General features: G+C 41.2%; 1 pseudogene; it reads left to right on the plus strand.

Moving 5' to 3' along the window:
• Positions 1–7,794: 7,794 nt before the first annotated feature.
• On the plus strand, positions 7,795–10,119 carry LOC129480370 (selenide, water dikinase 1-like; annotated as a pseudogene).
• Positions 10,120–21,482: the final 11,363 nt, after the last annotated feature.

A 21,482-nucleotide genomic window follows, 5' to 3' on the forward strand; every position in this document is an offset into this window, starting at 1 on the left:
GACCACACCTGACCATTGGAGAACTTCAGCAGACTGGCATCCACTGACAGGTACCAGCCTACCTATAGCCTTTCTCCACAACAGCCTGCCCCACAGCCAGTGCACACTTGGCCATGGCTTTCTTACCCTCCATTGCTTTGCCAGCACATGCACTCAGATGGATTTCACCTTTTCTCCTTTGCCAGCATGCAAGTGCACACACCCTGTCATCCCACCACTATCAGCGTGAGTGTGTGTGCATGGATGCTGGTATGTGGGTGCCCCATCCCCACTGATGCACAGGGACACTGTTGTGTCACTGCTGCTGCTTGCAACGTGTGTGAGAACAGATCCCACTGCCACTGTCCCAAAGAAGCACTTTGGCTGGCACCCCTGATTGGAGTGTTGTTGCCAGCAGACTAGCAACACCAGCTCCTCCAGTGCAGCAGGCTCCTAACCTCAAGGGATCAGGGAACAAAGCCAAGGCACAGTACCAGCTTCCCAGGGTTACAGCATGCAGCTCAGGAGTGACGAGCTTAGCTTTGGTAACTTGAAAGTTTAAAGAAACATCAGACCACACAGAAGAGAAAGAATCAGCACAAGAATTCTGGCAACTCAAAAAGCCAGAATGTCATCTTACCTCCAAACAATCGCACTCATTCCCCAGCAAGCATTTATAACCTGGCCGAAATGGCTCGAATAACAGACATAGATTTCAGAATCTGGATAAAAATGGAGATCATCAAGATTCAGGAGAAAGTAAAAACCCAATCCAAGGAGTCTAAGGTATCCAATAAAACAATACAAGTGCTGAAAGACAAACTAGGCATTTTAAGAAAGAATCAAACTGATCTGACAGAGCTAGAAAATTCACTACAAAATTTAATAGTGCAGTCACAAATATTAACAGCAGAATAGAGCAAGCTGAGGAAAGAATCTCAGAGCTTGAAGACCAGTACCTGAAATCAATTCAGTCAGACAAAAATAAAGAAAAAGAAAAGAAAAAGAATGAACAAAATCTCCAAGAAATATGGGATTGTATAAAGAGACCATACCTACGACATGTTGGTATCCCTGCAAGAGAGAGAGAAAAAACCAAGCAGCTTGGAAAACATATTTGAGGATATTGTCCATGAAATTTTTTCCAACCTCACTAGAGGCCAACATTTAAATTCAGAAAATGCAGACCAAACATGTGAGATACTATATAAGACGTACATCCCCAAGACACATAGACATCAGATTTACCAAAGTCAACATGAAAAAAATATCAAAGGCAGCTAGACAGAAGGGACAGACAGGTCACCTACAAAGGAAACCCCATCAGGCTACCAGAGAAATTTTCAGCAGAAACTCTACAAGGCAGAAGATATTGGGGGCCTATATTTAGCATTCTTAAAGAAGAGAAATTCAAACTCATTCTCTGAGGCCAGCATCATTCTGATAGCAAAACCCGGCAGAGATATGACAAAAAAAAGAACCAGGTCAGCATCCTTGATGAACAGAAATACAAAAATCCTGAACAAAATACTAGCAAATTGAACCCAGCAGCACATCCAAAACCTGATCCACCGTGATCAAGTAGGCTTTATCTCTGGGATGCAAGGTAGGTTCGGCACGTGCAAATCAATAAATGTGATTCATCACATAAAAAGAAATAAAAGCAAAACCACAAGATCATCTCAATAGATGCAGAAAAATCTTTCAATAAAATTCAACATCCTTTTATGTTAAAAACACTCAACAAACAAGGTACTGAAGGAATATACTTGAAAGTAATTAGTCAGATATGATAAACCCAGAGCCAACATTATACTTAACTAGCAAACTCTGGAAACATTCCCCTTGAGAACAGGAAACAAGACAAGGATGCCCACTCTTACCACTCCTATTCAACATGGTAGTAGAAGTCCTAGCAAGAGCAATCAGGCAAAAGGAAAAAAAAATAAAAGGCATCCAAATATGAAGAGAGGAAGTCAACCTATCTCTGCAGGTGATATAATTTTATACATATAATACTGCATAATCTCTGCTCAAAAGCTTATAGATCTGATAAACAACATCAGCAAAGTTTCAGAATATAAAAGTAATGTACAAAAATCAGTAGCATTTTTATACACCAACAACCTGCAAACTGGGAACCAAATCAAGAACACAATTCCACTCACAACAGACACACATATACAAATTATCTAGAATACAGCTAATCAGGGAGGTGAATGACATCTATAATGAGAAATACAAAATAATGCTGAAAGAAATCAGAAACAGCACAAATAGAAAAATATTCCATGTTCATGGATAGGAAGAATCGACATTGCTAAAATGGCCACACTGTCCAAAGCAATTTATAGGTTTAATACTATTCTTATTAAACTATCAATTACATTTTCTGCAGAATGAGAAAAAAACTATTTAAAAATTCACAGGGAACCAAAAACGAATACAAACAGCCAAAGCAATCCTAAGCAAAATGCACCAAGCTGGAGGCGTCATATAACCTGACTTTGAAATGGTACAAATCATATAACCTGACTTTGAAATGGTACAAATCATATAACCCGACTTTGAAATAGTACAAATCATCTAACCTGACTTCGAAATGGTACAAATCATATAACCCGACTTCAAAATAGTACAAGTTTGCAGTAACCAAAACAGCAAGATCTGGAGCAAAAACAGACACATAAGTCAATGAAACAAAACAGAGAGCCCAGAAATGAGCCACACACCTTCAATCATCGAATCTTTAATAAATTAAACAAAAACAGTAGGAAAATAACTCTCTATTTATTAAATGGTGCTGAGATACCTGGCTAGCCATATGTAGAAGATTCAAGCTGGAACCCTTCTTTTCACCGTATATAAAATTAACTCAGGATGATTAAAGATTTAAATGTAAAACCTAAAACTATAAAAACCCTGCAAGAAAACCTAACAAATATCATTCTGGACATATTTCATGATGAAGATGTCAAAAGCAATAAAAACCAAAATTGACAAGTGAGACATAATTAAACTAAAGAGCTTCTGCACAGCAAAGAAACTATCAACAGAGTAAACAATCTACAGAATGGGAGAAAATATTTTCAAACTATGCATCTGACAAAAGTCTAATATCCAGAACCTATAAGGAAGTATATTTACAAGCAAAACATATTTACAAGCAAAAATCAAACAACCCCATTAAAAAGAAGGCATACACATGACCAAGAAGCATGTAAAAAATGCTCAACATTGCTCATCATTAAGGAAATGTCATTCACAGCTGCAATGAGATCCCATCTCACACTAGTCAGAATGGCTATTACTAAAAAGTCAAAAAATAACAGACACTGGTAAACTTGTAGAGAAAAGGGAACACTTATGTGCTGCTTGTCGGAATGTAATTTAGTTCAACCATTGTGAAAAGCAGTTCGGTAATTTCTCAAAAAACTTCAAATAGAACAAACATTCAACCCCGCAATCCCATTATTGGGTATATACCCAAGGGAATATAAATTGTTCTACCATAAGGACACATGCATGTGTATGTTTATCTCAGCACTATTCACAATATCGAAGACATAATATCACACTAAATGCCCACCAATGATAGGCTGGATAACTAAAATGTGGTCCATACACACCATGGACTACCACGTAGCCATAAAATAGAATGAGATCATGTCCTTTGCAGCAGCATGGATGGAGTTGGACACCATTATCCTAAGCAAACTAACACAAGAACAGAGAACCAAGTATTGCATGTTCTCACTTATAAGTGGGCATTAAACATTGAGAACAAATGGACATGAAGAAGGAAACAATAGACGCTGGGGCCTGTGTCAGGGTGGAGGGTGGGAAGAGAGTGAGGACGGAATGACCTATCAGGTACTACGCTTATTACCTGGGTGACAAAATAATCTGTACAACAAACCCCTATGACCCACCAATTACCTAGATAACAAACTTGTACATGTAGCCCTGAATCTCAAAAGTAAAAATAAAACAGTGTTGATGAGACTTCTGTTGCAAATCTCCTGTATGAGTAGTTATTGAAATTCTAAAAACGGAAACTTAAAAATAGTGCTATTCAGAAATTTCCATAAAAGTCTAGTGCTCATACAGGTTTGCATTATCTTCAAGTCATCAAATTAAGAAACTGCAAAACTGAAAGGAAAGCCTTGACTTACGTTCTGCATTTCAGTGACGTGGACCATCTGCTCCACACGTTAAAATAAAGATGGGGATTTACTGCTGCATCTTTTTCATATGAATAAAACACAACTCAGATTTCTGTCAAAGAACAAAACCAAATTAATTGCACAGTGAGATAAATACAAACACAAACTTTTCAACATCCTAAGAGAGAAAAGGCAGTTCTTAACTTATTACAGTAAAAATCAGATACAGCTCAGATTGATTAGGGTTTTTAAAACTTACATGAAAATAAAACAAAAAAGTGAGAATCTTAATGAGATTCTCCAAAAGAATAAAATATTTGTCAATTGGTGCTACAATCATTAAGTTAAAATTGAATACCAGTAATCAAATAAAAGTCTTATTTTAAAAGTTTCAAATAATGTGGAAAGATGAACTGGAATATCCAATGAAAATGTTAGGTGCTGCTCTCAAAAAAAAAAAAAAAAGGATAAACAACTTCATTTGAAGACAGAGATTGCTTTGCTCTTTTCTGGAGATCTAAGGAAACTATGAGGTTGTTTCCTCGACATGTTTTTATGTTGTCAGATTTCCCAAATGCCTGCAAAGATTTTGTATAATCAAATAATGAGAAATATACATTTAAAAATTCCATTTAACTTTTGGAAGTCAACAAGCTAAATAAAGTACACTTAGTGTCTTTGTTCTGTCTTTTGTTCCCCCATTTATCTTAAATGCTACTTCTTTCTTTCTCTGGTTCAAAGAAACAAGTAAGTAACTCTGAGACATAAAAGTGAAATATTGGCTTAGTGCTGACCTCATAATGGTAGTCTCTAGAGCGCCCAATAAAAAAATCACAGTGCAAGTTCGATCATTTCAGACTTTCACAACTTAAAATGCGTTCTTTTGTGTAAGGAGATGACAATGGCCTCATCGATAGGTTGTCTGTTTCTGGCTGCTTTTCCAGGTGGATGCACACCTAACAACTTCCTTGTGGTTGTTACTGTGAAAAATTACTGACTTTGGGAGATGGCTGTGGCTAAAATAGCAAATTTACTGGCCTTCTGGAAGATCAACATTCTCAGCGTTGTTTTTTTAGCTAAAACTCAACTAATGACACCTAACTTGCAGATTTTATTTGGGTTAAATCAGATTTGTTAATGTTTAGACCTAGGCGTTAAAACAGCACACACCACACAGTAAATGCAGACATGCATTTGTTGAATGTGAAAGTCTTTGTCTCATTAGTAACTACACTCACCAGATACCAAAACTGGGGGGAAAAAAGGAATCATTTCTTATTAAAAATAGATTAGCTGCTCTTAGAGGCAAGGACAGGAAATGTCTTTAGTTATTTTAGACTTTAAAACAAAACTGGCCCTAAAAAGAACATGGAATTAATTGTTGTTATTCCTGCTGTTGTTGTTTGGAGGGAGGAAATTACATTTATGGTCCAAAACTGAGAACCAAAGCCACTGATCACCACACATCCAAGTGTGCATTCTGCCAACAATTTGCCCACAGTTGGGGCCAGAGTTGGCCAGAAACACTAAGTTACGGAGAAGGGCCAGATTAGATTAACCCCCAAAGTAATACCACTTATCACCAATAAAGATGAGGAGATGAGCTTGTAGCTAGAGGGATTGTTAGAACAAAGTTATGCAGAGAGTCTCTTCACTCTCTTCCATCACAGAGAGAGTCCAAGAGTAAAGATGTGAAGATGGTGATGTAAACACGGTGATGGCTGCATGCAGAGGAGATGGGCAGCATGTCTGCTTATCCAGTATACCTACCAGTTATCTCCTGTGTTACCAGGCATGGCCCAGGAGGGTCTGGGAGAGCAGGTGGGGATGGTGAGAAAGTGTGAGTGCTCTGTGGGTATGGTGGACCATGCAACGTAGCTGAGTTTGAAGCTTCTTGCCAGCATTCTACTCAAGATGCCCATGTAGAGAAAGGATCCCAGGAGCAAGAAGGTCATGGCAGGGGGTATAGAGGCCTTGGAGGCAGGTAGTGTAGAGGTGGCGGGAAGTGTAGAAAAAGCCAAGTCTGAGCTGGGCAGTGGGAGGTCCCTCTCTTCTGTGGTCTTCTGAAGAGCCCACACACAAGCCCCAATGAGAGAACTGGCATTTAAATGAGAAATGAGAAAGAGCAACAGCCAACCAAAGAGATCTTTGCAATTTCATGTTTAACTGAGATTTTTTAAATTTTATTTTTCTCTTCTTACATTCCCCTCAAACACACTGAAGGAGCTATCACCTAGCAAAAGAGAAAAGGGCCTATTAAAGAGCTGATAAACTCCATCCTTTGCCCCACCGCCACCTCACACACACACTCTTAGCCACAACAGCAACAGGCTAGTCTAACTGCATTAGAAAGAACAGATTTCTTTGGTAGAGCATCACAACAAATCCTAAAACTTATGTGCAAATGCAAAGGATAAAAAATAGTCACAACAATCTTAAAGAACAAGGAGGAAACCATGTACACTATCAGGTTTCAAGACTTTTCATAAAACCATAGTAATTAAGACAGTGTGGTACTGGTGTAATAGACAGTAAGCACCACATTGTCTTATTACTATGGTATAATGAAAAGGGAGTTCTGAAATAGACCCACATACATGGTCCCCTGATTGACCACAAATAATGGTATTGAAGCAATGGAATATCCATATGATGAAAAAATTAACCTTGACACTCATCTCACATTATGCACAAAATTTACTTGAGGTGGACTATAAACAAAACGTGAGATGTTTCACAATAAATCTGCTAAGTTCAACTGTGTACCAAGCTGCTTTGGAGAACTGCAGCAAACTCGGCAGCAACTGCAGCAAACTCAGAGGGTGCCCTGGGATATTCTGCATTTTGGAGGGAAACAGGGCAACGCAAACTTCTGTCAAATTCCTCACAAAATATCAGTTAAGCTAATTCACACGTTCAACATCGCATTGTGCCACCTTTTATTTTGTGCATACCTTAGCAAAATTAGGTGTTCAATGGTAACTATCAAAAAAGAAAGTACTGTGCAAAAATTAGTATGGAAGAGGGTAGGAAAGCTTGATCTAGGTACTTACTTTGTACATAAGCAAAAATTTAGAATTGTCATTTTTTGTGCTTTTCTGTATTTACTTTTATTTTTTATATTATTACTTTTTTGAGATGGAGTCTCGCTCTGTCACCCAGGCTGGCGTGCAATCTCAGTTCACAGCAACCTCCGCCTCCTGGGTTCATGCCATTCTCTGCTTCAGCCTCCCGAGTAGCTGGGACTACAGGCGCCTGCCACCATGCCCGGCTAATTTTTGTATTTTAGTAGAGATGGAGTTTCACCATGTTGGCCAGGCTGGTCTGGAATTCCTTACCTCAGGTGATCCGCCTGCCTCAGCCTCCCAAAGTGCTGGGATTACAGGTGTGAGCCACCATGCCTGGCCTGTATTTATATTATACCTCAATAAATAAATAACCAGCCCGCCCGCCCAGCCGGCGAGAGCGCGGCGGCCGGGCTCCAGCAGGGCCGCGCCAAGGCAGGCGAGCCCCCGCGGCGCACAGGAGCGGGCCCTGGCCCCCGCCGCCGCCGCCCGGCGCGGCATTTTTATTCAGGCGACGCTTAAGGGAGGCCGGCCGCGCCCGGTGCATTGTGGGAGCGGCCCGCGGCCCGTTTTTCGGGAGGCGGAGGGCGCAAAGCGAGCCGGTGGATCCATAAAGAACCCAGCCAACCCGCAGAGGGAGGGGAGGGGCTGAGCTGTGAGGAGAGCGGGGCCCAAGAACCATGTCTACGCGGGAGTCCTTTAACCCGGAAAGTTACGAATTGGACAAAAGCTTCCGTCTAACCACATTGACTGAACTGAAGGGCACAGGCTGCAAAGTGCCCCAAGATGTCCTGCAAAAATTGCTGGAATCTTTACAGGAGAACCACTTCCAAGAAGATGAGCACTTTCGGGGAGGCGTTACGCCAAGGCTGGGCATTGGGATGGATACTTGTGTCATTCCTTTGAGGCCCGGTGGGCTTTCCTCGGTTCAAACCACAGATTACATTTGCCCGATCGTAGACGACCCTTACACGATGGGCAGGATAGCATGTGCCAATGTCCTCAGTGACCTCTATGCAATGGGGGTCGTGACAATATGCTGATGCTCCTTGGAGTCAGTAATAAAATGACCGACAGGGAAAGGGATAAAGTGATGCCTCTGATTATCCAAGGTTTTAAAGACGCAGCTGAGGAAGCAGGAACGTCTGTAACGGGCGGCCAAACAGTACTAAACCCCTGGATTGTCCTGGGAGGAGTTGCTACCACTGTCTGCCAGCCCAACGAATTTATCATGCCAGACAATGCAGTGCCAGGGGACGTGCTGGTGTTGACAAAACCTCTGGGGACACAGGTGGCAGTGGTTGTGCACCAGTGGCTGGATATTCCTGAGAAATGGAATAAGATTAAACTAGTGGTCACCCAAGATGATGTAGAGCTGGCCTACCAGGAGGCGATGATGAACATGGCGAGGCTCAACAGGACAGCTGCAGGACTCATGCACACGTTCAATGCCCACGCCGCCACTGACATCACGGGCTTCGGGATTTTGGGCCATGCGCAGAACCTGGCCAAGCAGCAGGGGAAAGAGGTGTCGTTTGTAATTCACAACCTCCCGGTGCTGGCCAAGATGGCTGCGGTGAGCAAGGCCTGGGGAAACCTGTTCGGCCTCATGCACGGGACCTGCCGGGAGACTTCAGGCGGCCTTCTGATCTGTTTACCACATGAGCAAGCAGCTCGGTTCTGTGCAGAGATAAAGTCCCCCAAATATGGTGAAGGCCACCAAGCATGGATTATTGGGATTGTAGAGAAGGGCAACCGCACAGCCAGAATCATAGACAAACCCCGGATCATCGAGGTCGCACCACAAGTGGCCACTCAAAACGTGAATCCCACACCCGGGGCCACCTCTTAATCTAGACAGAAATAGCTGTTTGGTTTTGTTTTTAAATAGATCTATTTCCCTTATCACTTCAATTAAAGACTATAAACAACAAAAATCTCATTGTGTCTACACATCGGGGTGACCTTAGGTCGGTTTGTAAGTGGATACAATTAATAAAATAAAATCCATTGCCTTCTTTTCCTGTTACATTAACTGAAGATGCACCTAATCTTGAGGCAGCTTCTGAGTTGAGAATTATATTGTTATCCAATACTGTTGATTCATTTTGAATCTTTAGACACTTAGCTCTTGCCGCATAGGTTCTTTTTAAAGGTGCTCTCACATAGCACAGACATTACCAGTAGTCGTGTCAAATAGCAGTCGGTGTCTTCATTTTATGTATATTTATCATAGAAGTCTGATTTTTTTTTAAGCATCTTGAATGGTTTTCTGGAGAGACAGCATTGGTAAGTGGCACATGACGGTATCCCAGACAGAAGAGGGTTGCATGATTCCTTTGAGTGTTTGATTTGAAAAGCCTAGTCTTGTCTCTCAAGAGCATCTCGGACGCTGAACATTCTCCAGTAGTGCATTCAGTTCAACACAGCAAGTGCTTCACTGCATGGAAAACACTCTGAAGACAAAAAAGAAATCTTATTTCTTTTTTTGTAGCCTTCCTGATATTTACAGTAATACCATTAACTGTTTTATCAATAGCAAAAAAGGATACTTTTTGCAATGTGATTAGATGTTCTATAGTGCTACAAGGAATTGCCTTCCGAATGGAGGTTCATGTATAATACTCATTTACAATTCAATATATAATTACGCAAATAATTTTTAAATATAATCAATAATAAAGACTGTTCTGTGGATGGTAGTGTTTAATACATTTTATATTTTGTATAGTGATTTCAGGCCTTTTGTTTAAATCAGCAGCTATTTAGCCTAATTCTTAGCATTATTTTGTCCTTTGCGCCAGTACTTTTTTGTGCACGCTTTTTGTGGTCTGTGTTAAAAACCTGCATTGCCAACATTGCAGCTCGAACTTAAACTTGTTATTCAAATAAATATTTAATTTTTTAAATTGCTCTTGTATAATCAGATGCCCCTTTTAGTATTATTTTAGAAGCATTGGGAGGGTTTTGCCTAAAGTACAATTTATCGGGAAAAACTAGATTTAGTTTTATAAAACTTTTAAGTCTTTCATGGGACCTATATTTTCTTGAATTAAATTTTGTAGTTCTAGAATAAATAGGCAATCTAAAAAGATGTTCTCTGTGTTTCGTAAAGTGGAGGCTTCCTTATATTTTAACCTACTAAGCAATGAGGAGGGATTCCTGTCATTAAGCACAAGGGCACTGGATCCTCAAGTGCCCATCTTCATGAGAGAAAAAGCAGCACATCCTGCACGTTTCTGGTGCTTCCTGCTCACAGGCACCAAAGCCACACATGTAAACTGATTTCTTGCCAAAGGAAATGACCCCTGGGAAGATCAAGCTCCTGGAAGAGGCTTGAACTCGGACGCGCCCTCCTCCAGGAACCAGCGGGCAGGGCAGCCTTCATGCATGTGTAACTGGACCTCCAGCCACAAGCATGGTGTGCAGTATGGAAGAGCCTGCTACGGAACTGAAATAGACTGGACATTTTATAGGAATTGATACAGATGTGGTCCTCAAAAGCTACAAACCAGTGGTCTGCAAAATAGTGTGTTGGAAACCTCTGAGTATGATAAAAATAAATAAATAAATAAATAACCAGAACTGAGTTTTAATTAATAAGACCGTTCTAAATTTAAGTGACTACACTATTATTTAATCTGACTAAACTAAGTGCAAAGGCATTCAATGTAGGGCAGTTAGTGGCAGTTATTTACAGAAATCGCCCATATTTACATGTCCTGCAATGTGATGTTTCTTCACATACAGTTTGTTTAATAAGCATAAAATACCACGGTTCCTAAACCATGAGTTTGGGTTCTTGCTGCACTATTTATTGTTTGCATAACCCTGAGAAGTTACCTCACCTCTTTTAAAACCAAGATAAAAATGTCACCCTAGCTTACTAGATTGTTGAAAAAATTAAAGGTGTCATGTATGCCTAGCAGAGAGTGAGAACTAAATAAATGTTATATTTTGTCTTTATTATTGTTATCATTTCTTTTCCACAAATCTCTAGTAAACATGACTAGGTTTTTATAAACAATTTATGCAACCACAGGAATATCATTTTCAGCATAGACACAATTTTTGTCACTGACTGAGATCATTGCAAAACCAGGAAACCAGATGGAAGTGGAGAAGAAAAAAGGCAGGTGACATTGAATGGATGGGGATGAGTCAGAGTGAAGGGTTTGCAGCAGAGCCTTGAAAGAGGGAGAAAATGCAGACGCACATTATCCCCACTCCTTAACGCTCACTCCAGTGTCTGTGGGCAGGGAAGCCTGCTGCCACCATGGCGGAACTGAAGGAATCCAGCCCCAGCAGAGGAGAGAGTTGAGAAATGGCAATTCAGCTGGACCGGCATTACTCACCTCAAGAGTTCAGGTTACTCTGTGTCTCTGACCCGGAGATGGTATCAGACAAATGGAGAGGAGAGAAGTGATCATTGCAGAGCTGTGAAATCACTATGGTGATACATATTTCAATATCTGATTAAAGAGACTAAGATTTGATACCGTGCACATAAAGCCTGTATCAAACCAAATTAATTCCAGTCATATTTTTTAAACTGTGGAAGAAGATCCTGAAAATTTTCTAGTGTTTATTGGGTAATAAATGAAAATCAACCCTCCTGTATTCACTAATTTGAGACCTGTGAACGTTTCTGTAGTCTAAACACTATGCTATTTTACTGGTTTTCATAAACAACCAAAAAATACTCATAGCTTCACTGAAGACCTTGGGATCTCAGCCCTCCACTGTGCCCATAATGCGTTAAGTTTCTCTCCTGGGAATTCTCCTATGATAGGATTATTTTAGAATGTTGATCCTCAAAAAGCGGGACATGATACTTTAGCAAAACGTAATTTTGAACCAGTATTTGCAACGCTGAGATTTCTAAGTCCACATAAGGGTCTCCAGACTGTTTGAAATTCCCCATTATTTATGTTGAAATAATGGACCTGATTTTCCTTCTCTTTGACTACTAATCAGTAAAAATCTTTTTGCTAGGGTGAACTGGTTTTCAATGGCCACCCTGACCAATATATTTGTTAGCTTGGGAGACGTAAGCATTCTAAAGAGAGGCTTTCTTCATTGTCTAGGGTAGAGTTTTATGAGTAGTAATGGCAAACATAGTCTGCTTTTGCCTCTGAGCAGGGAAAACCCAGCTGATTATGATGACCTTTCAAATTTTCACTCCACGTGCCCACAATTCTGACCCCTTCATGTTCTATTTTTAGATATTAGGGGATATTAGGATCAGATCCAGTTGGAACTGACCTCTAAGGTAAATATGAACAAATTAAAGGGTAAAAGATCTGGGAGACATTTGACACATCCCCCACGGGCCCTGAAATAATAAAAAACAAAGAAACCTAAGAGACAAGCTTCTTAGGCAAGAATGTGAGGAGTGTTTGACATTACCTGGGATGGCATGGCCGAAATGAATACACTTGCTGTTCTGGAAGAGCTGATGTGGGCTTGAAGCCCCAGCTGTGATAATAAGACCACAGTGACCCGTGACTACGTCTTGACTGAATTGCAGGCCTTGAATCTAATCATTATGTTAAAAAGAGGTGTTGAGCCTACGAAATGAAGGCATGTCTGGAAAAAGAGACACAGCAATATGTTACAGCCAAACTATAACCTAAAACCCACAAAGGCATGTCATCCCACCTGCTATTTGTTTCTGCCAGAGCTGTCACCCAGTGATCTAGAAACGAGAAAGGGGAGTGACAGCTTTGAAAAGAAATGCTATGTGGTGGGGAGTGAAGGCAGGTCTGTGGCTGATAGTTCATGCTCTTGTGTTATTTCCACCCCTTCAGTGGTGCTCCATGAATTTCACCCCACATCGGAGAAATGGCTGGTTCAGCAAGCTAACAGCATACAGATCCCTACTCTTTTCTATTTTAACCAAAAAAATTACTGAGTGGTATTCCTTAAATCTTGAGCAAATCTTGAGAAAACTATGTCCTACTAAAAATAAAAAGGTATTCTCCTGGGAAGTGGGCCTTATGTCTATTAAAGATACTTAGTAAAATCTCTTGCTGTGTCAGTATCTCCGGAAGGTCCTTAGCACTCACCAGGAACAGAGGTTGCCTCTGGGAATGAAATGGGACGACAGAAGAACTGGGGAGCAGTGGCAGGAGGAGACACTCATGATGCACCTTTTGGCCCTACGTAGTTATTTTCCACATGCATGGAGTGCCTTGTATTGAACCAGAACTAGTAATTATAATACCTTGCATTTATATAATGTTTTGAAGCCGTATTAATGTCTTCATATCAGTTCTCTCATTTGAGTCTCTGTTGGTTGCATGAGGTTGCATTACTAGCTCCATTTTGCCACTGAGGAAATTGAATCCAAAGGGCTTTAGAGATTTACTATGAGGAAATATTGGAGGCCAAGCTAAAATGTAAGCTTCCAAACAGTCAGCAAATCTTTCTTCCACCACACCACATTACTCTCAAGGAGGAGGGAGAGGAGAAATGAGGAAAAATAGCCAAATTTTTTCCTTCAAAGGTAAGTAGTTAGAATCATCAGTTTTGGAATGTATTATCAGTAAATGAACCAAGGTGATCTTCCTGAGGCCAATTTAAAATCTATTTCAAATTATTTGAATTATTAAACAATAAGATGTCTTCCCTTTACGTTTAATTCAACAAGCATAAATAACAGCATAAATTTTAATTATCTGGGAATAATTAGGAACACATTTCTTTCCTATCACTCTTAGGGCCGAATCACATTTCTAAAGTGAAACCTAATCTAAGAACTTTCCAGTACGATATCATATAATTAGATAATTTAAAAATATATTTTGAAAATGAAATCTCCAAGCATCATTCATTAACAGACTCTGATATTCCCTTCAGTCACTGTCATGGCTAAGAAAGCAACTCCAACGCACACACTGCAAATATGAAGGACCACGAAAGGCATGCAGGCTCTGGTTTGCACAGTGAAGATGAGCAACCGTGTTCCTAAGCATGAAGGAGGACCACATGAGGATCCCAGACACCTACTGCATGAATGTGTTAGCCCTTTCAGGTCTAGGGACCTGGTAACCGTTTATTACTTGTACTCTGATTTTCTTCCATTTCTTTCTCCCGTCCATAAATGTAATTTATGTGACTTATTAACACTGATGGTTTGATCACCAATAGCAAGTTCTAGTTTCAGTCCTAGTGTTGGTGCCCTTACTACAGACTTGAGATAAAGTCCAGGGCTAACCACTCTTACAAATTTACACTTTGCTAAAGGGTACCTTGGGAGAGAGGGAGCACAGGCAGAGAAAACCTACCTGTGCAATTGAGAAGGCCACTCAGGCCATGGGGACACGGCAGGAACGCTCTCAGGAGTGTCCCCTGCACCTGAACTTGATTTCATGCCATCGCCTTCAGCCTCTTAACCAGCTTTTCCTGGACAGTCAGCCGAGTGTTTCCATGGTACCAGCCATACCTGATGCCAGGAGACTCACTACACTTGGAAGCTCTTCAAGGTGGGACTTTCTGTCTTGTTCAGTTCAGTGTTTCATTCTCAGTAGTCAACACACGACCTTATACTTAAAGGACATAAGTATAATGTCCTAACAAGTGCTTCTGGAATAAATGATCGTGGCTGAAATGAGCATTTGAAATGACAATATATCTAGAAAGAACAGAAAATATACACTGGACGTATTTTAGGTGGCTGAGATTATCGAATGGGAAAATAGTGAGATCTTACAATTGAATGGGTATCATAAATGCTGCCTATATAATATCTGATTTTGCCCTTATCACAGAGAATTCATATAACCAAAACTATCTCCCTAAAAATGTCTTCCTAAACCTGAAAACAAATTATTTGACTTCATAATGCCGCTTTTCACCCCAAAGCGTCTGGCCCTTTCACTAAACATTGCTCGGTATTAAACAGCATAGATACAATTTCTCTGAAATTCACTGAATATGATTTTCAAATGCTGTAATAACTAAAAATAATATCTAGGCTGCCTTTAATTTCTCATGTCGGTAATAATTAATGTCCCTACGAAGCTTATGGGGAATCAGAAACATTTGTTTATAATATACTAAAGAATTTTTAAACAACCACAGAATATGAATATAATAAGATAAATATTAAATATTTCAAGGCATGCTTATCTTTGTGAACTGAATCTTGGAGAAGGAGGATTGAACATAAGAGCTGTCTCTGAGGCTCTAGCACCTATGAGAGACACCCTCCCTCTCCCCCGTGGATCACCTGTCTCACCCGTGTGAGTCCCCACACAGAAACCAGTCATGGCCCTGCCTTCGCCCCCCCTTGAGATCACCTGAGAGGATGCTTCAAACTCAGGCAGGCACGACTGATGCTCACTCTGCATGCGACAGCAGGGGAATGACCTTACAAGAAACTAATGGGCCTCCCTTCCTGAGAATCACTGTCAGAGCCCGTAACATAAGACAAATCACAGCCAAGGATTTTTGAAAAGTTTCCTGATGAGAGAACCACGACCTTTTCAAGGGTAGTGATGGATTGATCAGGGCAAGCAATAGGTAGGTTTTTTAAAACAAGCCTGGCAAAAAAACAATGATATGTATCTACCAAAGTTGGCTAGAATACCCGGCTAGTATCCCAGTCAGGAAACACAGGGAAAGGTTACATCTGTAGAAAAAAAAAAAGAAACAGCTTGTTAAGCAAAACAATGCAGTTAAAAACCAAGCTCACTGTAGGAAACGCTGTGTGGGCCAGTGGGGACGGCCATTGCGAAAGCACTCAGTGCTCCGGGAGCTGGGTGGCCAGGTGTTTTCCATACACAGAGGCCTTCCCTGCTGGGGCCATGGATAAGCCTTTGAGTGGAGACCTAGCAAGGAGCTTTGAAGTCTGCGTTGAGGGTGGAAGGTGGGAATCCCGTTAGACAGCTCTCCCTGGTGTGAATTTATGAAGCCCCATGCAGACTGCGGCTTTTAAAATAATCACTTAGTTGGTTTTAGTACATGTCGCAGATTTCATTACAGGCTGCCCCTTAAACGAGCATCGTAATCTGGAGGAAAGAATCCAAATTCTTTAGTCACCAGCTAACTCCACATTCATCACCTTGTTGTCCAGGGTGGAGTCCAAAAGCAGCAACTATGTTTATTTCTCCGTACAAAATAAACGTTCACCAAGGCACGTCTGTTCTATTAGTTTTTTATTCTTAACTAGAGCGTTAATATAATTGTTGGTTGCACTGATTTCAACTTCCCCACAGGATGCAATTGGCTTTCTGTGGCATTTCAATCACACTAACCAAGAGAGACATCAGACATTTAAAATAGACTCTGGACCAAAACCGAGGGCAGGGGAGAGGTGGGCGGCCAGGCACAGTCCTGCTGAAGCACTGGTTTGACATGCCGAGTTGAAGTGTTTCTAGTCAAAACACCTTTCTCCCTGCCAAGGTGAAGGCTAGATGGTAAAAAAGAAAGTTCCTTTTTTTTCTGACAAACCTAGGCTCTCTCCATAGGAAGTGCCCTGAAGGCCCACAGCTCTAACTCACAGAGCAGAGCCCAGACTCTCCTACTTTGAACGGACATGAGCTCTATGCCTCTAGGGGTTTCTCTGCCTGCCCAGTCACCCTGGATAACGTGCTTGCCCTAGATTGTCTCCTAGGCCACGCCCTCTCCAAGTTCTTGGCCCTTTTTCCTGAGGTTGGATCTCTTCCTCTCACTTCCCTTGCTCCGAGCTGTGTCTCTGGATACACCCCCTGCAAACTGCGCTTCCCGAGCTCGGCTGGCATCTGGCTGGGTTCAGCAAACGGGAAGCCCAGACAGGGGACTGGAGAGCAGGAAGACGGGAGAACAAGGAGATTTCTCCTCCTGCAGCAGCCGCAGCAGCAACGGCGTGTCCTCCACAGTTAACTGGAAGAAAAAGTCTGAGTCCTGGTCTCCTCCTGGATTGCCAAAGGGTCTTCTCCTTAGACATGTAAATACACAATATATTCGCATTTTTTAGTAAGCCTTTAAAGATTTAACTGCCAGGATTTAACAACAGTAAAAACAAATGTAGCAATATGAAATTGCAACTCACTGAGGGCATTACGATTCAGAAAGTGAAGAAATGCGGGGCCAGCTCCAGCCGCAGCGCACCTGTCCGCAAGTCTGGCCGCAGCGCACCTGTCCCCGAGTCCGGCCGCAGCGCACCTGTCCCCGAGTCTGGCCGCAGGGCACCGTCCACAAGTCCGGCCTCAGCGCACCTGTCCACAAGTGTCCAACTCTAAGGTAGTGTTCTTCAACACGCACCACGCGTATCCTCAGCTGGGCATTTCCAGAGGAAACAAGTCTCTGAGAGGCAGGTCTAGCGCTCAGCTTTCAACAAGCCGCAGGCGATACTTCGGAACACAAAGAAATGAGAACGACTTCACATCTCAGCAAAGCCAAAAGCAGTAGACAAATAAGCAACGATGAGATTTTTTTTTTTTTAAGACTTCCATCAGAGCATTTATATTGTTGATAGTATCTCTAGGCAATTTTTTTGATGTCTTTAAAGAATATATACAGGCTATATAAATTAACAGTGACAACAATAGAAAAAACTCTGAAAATCAATTTGTGAGTACTCGGTTAAAGAAAATCTCCATGATTTGTTATCCTAATGTCATGACAATCATTTTTGCTCTTTTTTTAGTCTTAAATTATTATTATTATTTTACTTTAAGTTTTAGGGTACATGTGCACAACATGCAGCTTTGTTACATATGTATACATGTGCCATGTTGGTGTGCTGCACCTATTAACTCGTCATTTAGCATTAGATATATCTCCTAATGCTGTCCCTCCCCCCTCCCCCACCCCACAACAGGCCCCGGTGTGTGATGTTCCCCTTCCTGTGTCCATGTGTTCTCATTGTTCAATTCCCACCTATGAGTGAGAACATGCGGTGTTTGGTTTTTTGTCCTTGCGATAGTTTACTGAGAATGATGGTTTCCAGTTTCATCCATGTCCCTACAAAGAACATGAACTCATCGTTTTTTATGGCTGCATAGTATTCTATGGTGTAGATGTGACACATTTTCTTAATCCAGTCTATCGTTATTGGACATTTGGGTTGGTTCCAAGTCTTTGCTATGGTGAATAGTGCTGCAATAAACATACGTGTGCATGTGTCTTTATAGCAGCATGATTTATAGTCCTTTGGGTATATACCCAGTAATGGGATGGCTGGGTCAAATGGTATTTCTAGTTCGAGATCCCTGAGGAATCGCCACACTGACTTCCACAATGGTTGAACTAGTTTACAGTCCCACCAACAGTGTAAACGTGTTCCTATTTCTCCACATCCTCTCCAGCACCTGTTGTTTCCTGACTTTTTAATGATGGCCATTCTAACTGGTGTGAGATCGTATCTCATTGTGGTTTTGATTTGCATTTCTCTGATGGCCAGTGATGATGAGCATTTTTTCATGTGTTTTTTTGGCTGCATAAATGTCTTCTTCTGAGAAGTGTCTGTTCATGTCCTTTGCCCGCTTTTTGATGGGGTTGTTTGTTTTTTTCTTGTAAATTTGTTTGAGTTCATTGCAGATTCTGGATATCAGCCCTTTGTCAGATGAGTAGGTTGTGAGAATTTTCTGCCATTCTGTAGGTTGCCTGTTCACTCTGATGGTAGTTTCTTTTGCTGTGCAGAAGCTCTTTAGTTTAATTAGATCCTATTTGTCAATTTTGGCTTTGTTGCCATTGCTTTTGGTGTTTTAGACATGAAGTCTTTGCCCATGTCTATGTCCTGAATGGTATTGCCTAGGTTTTCTTCTAGGATTTTTATGGTTTTAGGTCCAACATGTAAGTCTTTAATCCATCTTGAATTAATTTTTGTATAAGGTGTAAGGAAGGGATCCAGTTTCAGCTTTCTACATACGGCTGTTGTTTTTTTTTCTTCCCTCTTTCCGGACACTCACTCCTGCCTCCCATCATACCATCCTGGAAACAGGAAGAAGGTGTCTATCTTGGTACAAGCATCAACTATGCACAGGTCCACTTTAATGGGGGAAAGGACAGGGAGTGAGATAAATAAATATGATTTGATGTCCCCAAAAGAGGAACATTACACTGGGAACATCCATACATGGTTCAAAATTGCATCCATATTTAGTTATTACTTGAAAATTATTAAGGAAATAAATGCTTGCTTTTTTTTTTCTAGGACTTCTTTTAAGAGAGGTTATGGAAAGCTTTCAGTTATATTTTCTGTCACCTTCCGCAATTTTAAATTGGATGAAATAGTGGGAGATTTTGTTTTTATGGCTTTCTCCTTTCCACTATTGTAACAAACATAGCTACCTACGCTTAGCATGCTTAAAGGCTGGATGAAACCATCTCTATATTATGGCCCAAACAAAATTGGCTTCTGGAACAAGTGTGGCTGTTTTGAACTCGATCCACTTGAGTCAGAGATGAGGTTGACAGAGGGAGGACCAACTGTGTATAAAGCTCCTTTAGGGAATATCCTGCTAATGTGATCTACATTTCAAAGTGGAAACCAAATATTCACTGCCACTGGAGTCTTGATATTTCTGGGATTATCAAAAGTACTTTCCTCTGACACAGGAGATATCATAACTTGACTTGGGGTTGAATTCCAATTCTGCCACAAAATAGCTGTGCATGACACTTCATCTTTTTTTCATCTTTAAGATGAAGTCCTGAAATTTCAGGACACTTCCAGCTTCAAAACGTATCATTCCATGCAACAGAAAGGCAACACGTTAATGAGACTCCTGTCCCAAATCATATTCTATCTTTTACCTTTCTATCAGTCTGAAAAATTGCAGATGCTGACTTACACAACAAGCTTTACATCATTGACTACCAAACAACGTCAGGTTGATCTTTGTACGAAGGGTGGGAAACACCTGGCCAGTGCGGTGAAGTGTGGCTGGTGTCGGAGAGAAAGGAAGAGGAGATGACAATCACATTAGGAAGCTGCTCTGCCCTGAGATGAGCTGAGTGATTCACAAAACGCCATCACCAAACCTGGCACCTACTGCCAGTCCCCAGTGACTCCCTGGGTAATAAAGAAATTCCAGGGCTCTTAAGAGTCATCGTCTGTTTGAGGGGTAGCTCTAATGCACCTAGATCTAAACAGAACCACTTAGAATGCCGACAGAATAGAGAGAAACCTGTAGTGGAATCCCCTGACTTCCCAGCTTTCTAGGGCCTGCTCTGAAGATTCCGGTCCTGGTCCCTACCTAGGCTAAGAATAGATGTCAGAGGCCGAGGTGGGCGGATCACGAGGTCAGGAGATCGAGACCATTCTGGCTAACACTGTGAAACCCCGTCTCTACTACAAATACAAAAAATTAGCCGGGCATGGTGGCGGGCGCCTGTAGTCCCAGCTGCTCAGGAGGCTGAGGCAGGAGAATGGCGTGAACCCGGGCGGCAGAGCTTGCAGTGAGTTGAGATCGCGCCACTGCACTCCAGCCTGGGAGAGAGAGCGAAACTCCATCTCGAAAAAAGAATAGATATAAGGTGGGCACAGGATCCAAACTGTGGCCTAAAGTTGCCATTAGAAGCTTGCTCTGAAATTTCTTTACAATCCTGTACTCTTTCTATCCACCAATTTTGACACCAATGGAATATGAAACTTTACGTTTAAACTCAGTATCACCCTTTCATGTGAATTCAGAAATTCCAAGTTGGTGATCATTTTTACGTGACGTTAGCAACAATGAAACTAACGTCTCTTTGCCTGGACTTCTTTTCCAGAAAGTGTCCTTGTGGTGGACGGTGAAGGAGTGAAAGGGGGCTAGGAAGAGAGTGTCTAATTTAGTCTTGAGATATTACAGTGACATCAATACTGTTGTGTACAGGGATCTTTACTGTTTTAAATATTATTTCATGTGTACATGGGCTCAATCACTTTTGAAACAAATTAGCCAAAAAAGACAATTGATGCTTAAGCCTATCACTTAGCTAAATACATACAAGAATAGCTGTATTTCAATAGGCATGAAGACAAGAATAAGGATGAGATCATATCCTTGGTTGAAGCAAACTTTGGCTTAGTTCTCTATTGAATATTTTATTAGGGGAATCAAAAAGTTGAGAAGATTCTGTTCTATCATGTAAACTAAAAGCCACCCAGTAGATGAGAAATTGAAAACCACAAAGCTTGGGGAAAAAAATGAATGCTTTGGAGCATAAATTTTTCCATTAAATTATGCCAACAAACTTAGGACCTTGGAAGTTACTATGCTCAAATATATTTCAAAAGGAAGAAAATGCTCTTTTCAAACTAGGTACTAGAAATTGAATGTATAGAGTAGCCAGATTT

This window comes from Symphalangus syndactylus, chromosome 4 (genome assembly GCF_028878055.3).
Source record: "Symphalangus syndactylus isolate Jambi chromosome 4, NHGRI_mSymSyn1-v2.1_pri, whole genome shotgun sequence".
NCBI lineage: Eukaryota > Metazoa > Chordata > Mammalia > Primates > Hylobatidae > Symphalangus > Symphalangus syndactylus.